Here is a 5353-nt window from a genome sequence, read left to right as displayed (position 1 = left end):
TTGGAAGTTCTAACAAAAGCAATTAGACAAGAAAAAGGAAAAAAGGCATCCAAATTGGAAGGGAAGAAGTAAAACTGTCACTATTTGCACATGACATGATACTATATATAGAAAACCCTGAAGTTTCCACCAAAAACTATTAGAACTAATAAATTAATTCAGTAAATTTGCCAGACACAAGATTAACATATAGAAATCTGTTGCTTTTGTATACACAAATAATTCTATCAGAAAGAAAAATTAAGGAAACAATCAGGGAAGTTTATTGCTAGGTATTTTATTCTTTTTGGTGTGATTATAAATGTGATTCCATTTACAATCACACCAAAAAGAATAAAATATCTAGCAATAAACTTCACCTAAGAGATGAAACACCTGTATTCTGAAAACTATAATATATTGATGAAGGAATTTGAAAATGACATAAAGAAATGGAAAGATAGCCTGTGTTCTTGGATTAGGAGAATTAATATTGTTTAAAAGACCATACTACCCAAGCAATCTACAGATTTAATACAACCACTATCAAAACACTCATGACATTTTTCACACAACTGGAACAAATAATCCTAAAATTTGGGGCTTCCCTGGTGGCACAGTGGTTAAGAATTCGCCTGCCAATGCAGGGGGCACAGGTTCAGGTCCTGGTCCAAGAAGATCCCACATGCCATGAAGCAACTAAGCCTGTGCACCACAACTACTGAACCTGCACTCTAAAGCCCGTGCACCACAACTACTGAGCCCGCATACCACAAATACTGAAGCCCACGCACCTAGAGCCCATGCTCCACAAGAGAAGCCACCACAATGAGAAGCCCATGCACCACAACGAAGAGCAGCCCACGCTCGCCGCAACTAGAGAAAGCCTGCATGCAGCGAAGACCCAACACAGCCAAAAAAACAAAATAAATAAATAAAGTAATAATAATCCTAAAATGTATATGGAACCACAAAAGACCCCAAATTGCCAATGTAATCCTGAGAAAAAAGAACAAAGCTGGAGGTATAACTCTTCCAGACTTCAGACTATACTACAAAGCTACAGTAATCAAAACAGCATGGTACTGGCATAAAAACAGACACATAGACCAATGGAACATCACAGAGAGCTCAGAAATAAACCCACACATCTATGGTCAATTAATCTATGACAAAGGAGGCAAGAATATACAATGGAGAAAAGATAGTCTCTTCAACAAGTTGGGCTGGGAAAACTGGACAGCTACACATAAAACAATGTAATTAGAACATTACCTCACACCATATACAAAAATAAACTCAAGGGCTTCCCTGGTGGCACAGTGGTTGAGCGTCTGCCTGCCGATGCAGGGGACACAGGTTCATGCCCCGGTCCAGGAGGATCCCACATGCCGCGGAGCGGCTGGGCCCATGAGCCATGGCTGCTGAGCCTGTGCCTCTGGAGCCTGTGCTCCACAACGGGAGAGGCCACAGCAGTGAGAGGCCCGCTACCGCAAAAAAAAAAAAAAAAAAAAAACTCAAAATGGCTGAAAGGCCTAAATGTAAGACCTGAAACAATAAAACTCCTAGAAGAGAACACTGATGGAAAACTCTTTGACATAAATTGTAGTAATATTTTTTTGGATCAGTCTCCTAAGGCAAAAGAAAAAAAAGCAAAAATAGACAAATGGGAACTAGTTAAACTTAAGAGCTTTTGCACAGCAAAGGAAACCACTGACAAAATGAAAAGACAACCTACAAGCAAAGAAAATATTTGCATATGATATGACAGATAAATGGTTAATGTCCAAAATTTATAAACATCTCATAAAACTCAATATCAAAAAACCAAGAACCCAATTAAAAAATGGGCAGAAAACCTGAATGGACATTTTTCCAAAGAAGATATTCAGATGGCCAAAAGGCATATGAAAAAAATGCTCAATATCACTAATCATCAGAGAAATGCAAATCAAAAACAGAATGAGGTATTACCTCACACCTGTCTAAAATGGCTATCATCAAAAAGTTTACAACTAACAAACATTGGTTAGGATGTGCAGAAAAGGGAACTCTAGTATACTGTTGGTGAGATTTTAAATTGGTATAGCCACTATGGAAAACGATATGTAGGTTCCTTAAAAATCAAAAAGTAGCACTACCTCATGATCCAGCAAATCCACTGCTGGGTATATACTCAGAGAAAATGAAAACGCTAATTCAAAAATATACATGCACCCCAATATTCACAGCAGCATTATTTACAATAGCCAAGATATGGAAAAAACCTAAATGTCCATCAACAGATGAATGGATAAATAAGGTGTGATACACACACACACACACACACACACACACACACACACACCCCCGGATATTACTCAGCCAAAACAAAAGAACTGCATTCTACCATTTGCAAAAACATGGATGGACCTAGAGAATATCATGCTTAGTGAAATAGAGAAAGACAAATACTCAACATTATCACTTTTAAGTGAAATCTAAAAAATAAAACGAATGTATATAACAAAACAGAAACAGACTCACAGATACAGAGAAGAAACTAGTGGTTACCAGTGGAGAGAGGGAATGGGGGGAGGGGCGAGATGGGGTATGGGATTAAGAGACACAAATTACTATGTTACAAAATAAATAACAAGAATATATTGTACATCCCAGGAAAATATAGCCATTATCCTGTAATAACTTTAAATGGAGTATAATGTATAAAAATACTGAATCACTATATTGTACACCTGAAACTAATGTAATATTGTAAATCAACGATATCTCAGTAAAAAAAATCCTAATGTTACCATCCAGAAAAAAAAAAGAGACTAGGGGAAGGTATCACTACAATGAAGGAAAGAATGTCACTACAGATCATACAGGCATTAAAAGATTAATAAGGGAACATTTTGAGGACTTAGACAATAAATTTGATATTTTAGCTGGAATGGACAATGTCCTTGAAATACAGAATTTACCAAAACAGATACGAGAACAAATAGAAAATCTGAATAGCTCTATACCTATTAAGTAAAATGAATTCGTTATCAAAAAACCTTCCACAAAGAAACCTCTAGGACCAAATGGTTTCAATGGTGAATTCATCAAATATTTAAAGATACCAATACCAATTTTACACAAATTCCTTCAGAAAATAAAGAGAAAACACTTAACTATCATGTTTTAAAAGGCCAATATAACCATGATACCAAAACCTGACAAAGATAAGAAAATAAATATACGGATCTGTATTTCTCATTAATGTAGATGCAAAAGTCATTAACAAAATGTGACCAAATCAAATCCAGCACTACAAAAACAAACAAAAACCTGGACAATACATCAGGACCAAGTGGATTTATTCCAAAAATGCAAGGTTGGTTCAACATTCAAAAAATCAGTACAATTTACCATATTAATAGAGAAAAAGATCATTATGATCTCCATAACTGAAGAAAAAATTCAACAAAATTCCACTGATTCATGATCAGAAATTCTCAAAAAAACTAGGAATAGAAAAAAATTTCCTCAATCTGATAAAAACATCTATCAATCAAAAACCTAAAGCTAGCATCACAGGCAACGGTGAAATAGTGGATGCCCCCCACCTCAAAACTGGCAACAAGTCAAGGACATACACCCCACCACACTTCTATTCAATTGTGTAGTAACAGTTCTAAATGGTTCAATAAGGCAAGAAAAAAGCATAAAGGTTGGAAAGGAACAAGTAAAACTGTCATTATTTGCAGAAAACATGTGTTTTTTTTAACATGGAAGAACCTAAGGAGTACTAAGGAGCAACTATTGGAGCTATTTAACAAAGTCACCAGACACAGGGCAATATACAGAGGAAGGAAAAATGTGTGTGTGTGTGTGTGTGTGTGTGTGTGTGTGTGTGTGTGTGTGTTCGCAACAATTAGAAGATGAAAAATTTTAATTTATAATAACAGTGTAAAAACCTAAATACTTAATAATAAATTTAACAAAAGATATGCAAGATCTCTGCACTGAAAATTACAAAACACTGTGAAAAAATAAGTGAGCTAAATAAATAGAGAGATATACCACATTCACGTACTGGAGCACTCAACATTATGATGATGTTGATTCTCCCCAAAGTGATCTATAGATTTAATGATAACAATCAAAATACCACAAGCATTTTAGTAACTTTGATAAGCTGATTTTGAATTTTATATGTAATGGACATAGGTCAATTTTAAGCAAAGTTGAATGGTCCACGCACCTGAATTCAAGACTTGCTATTAAGTTTCCATCAGAACACTGTGATATTGGCATAAGGATAGACAACTAGATAAATGTTACAGAATCGGGGGTCCAGACTTAGGCCCAGGCATATACAGTTAAATGAGTTTTGACTAATGTGCCAGAGCTGTATAATGGGGAAAGGATTGTCTTTTCAACAAATGGTGCTGGAACTAGTGAATAAATGAAAGGGAGGAAAATGAATCTTAACACATTACACCGAACACAACTAATTTGAGATGGATCTCAGAATTAAGTTAAAGGCTTAAACTATAAACCTCTTAGAAGAAAACATAGGAGAATATCTTCATGATTTACCTGCACAGGAACCAAAAAGTACTAATCATAAACTAAAAAACAAACTGATGGATGCCTACAGCTCCTTCTGGGGAGACGTCGTTCACCATTATGGCCAATGTGGATGCAAAGCCCAACACAAAAAGGTCTTGGGCTTGTGGACAAAAAAAATGTCTGCCATTTTAGTAAACAAAGAATGCCACACAAGCCATCAGTCACTGCAGCTACCACCAACGGTGCACCCTGAGGGGCATTCAGGATGGAGAAAAATAGGCTATTGGCCCTAGATAGTTAAGATGCATGTCAGAGGAATAATCTCAATGAACCCACCCTTGCATCTTCCCATACACAGAAAGGCACTAAAATCATTAACTTGAAATGTCTGGATTTTTTTGTGATTTGCAGTAATCTCTTCATGTTCAACTACATTTTTTTTTTTTTCCCACCAAAACCTCCTTTATATCCTGGCTCCTCCCTTACCTCTTTGGAAAGTTCCACAAAGCTATCTAAGAGGCTGTTTACACACTATAATCCTCAGTAATATCCTCGAATAAATCATAATTCTCAACTTTCAGGTTGTGCATTTTTTTTCAGTTGACAGACTTCTGGAATAGGCTTTTTTTGTTTTAGCGATCATTTCTCTCAAAAGCAAAGCCTCACTACAAGCTCCCTGTATCATCTCCTGTACAGAAAAAGGAACTGAGACAAACACAAAGAAGTTAAGAAGTGAGTCATCCACGAGCACTGATGTCAGCAAAATGGCAGAATGGGCGGCTCCAAACTCCTGTCCCTCCACACAAACACTGACAAACAAGCAGCACCT

This window comes from Lagenorhynchus albirostris, chromosome 5 (genome assembly GCF_949774975.1).
Source record: "Lagenorhynchus albirostris chromosome 5, mLagAlb1.1, whole genome shotgun sequence".
Lineage (NCBI taxonomy): Eukaryota > Metazoa > Chordata > Mammalia > Artiodactyla > Delphinidae > Lagenorhynchus > Lagenorhynchus albirostris.
This window is presented reverse-complemented; position numbering follows the sequence as displayed.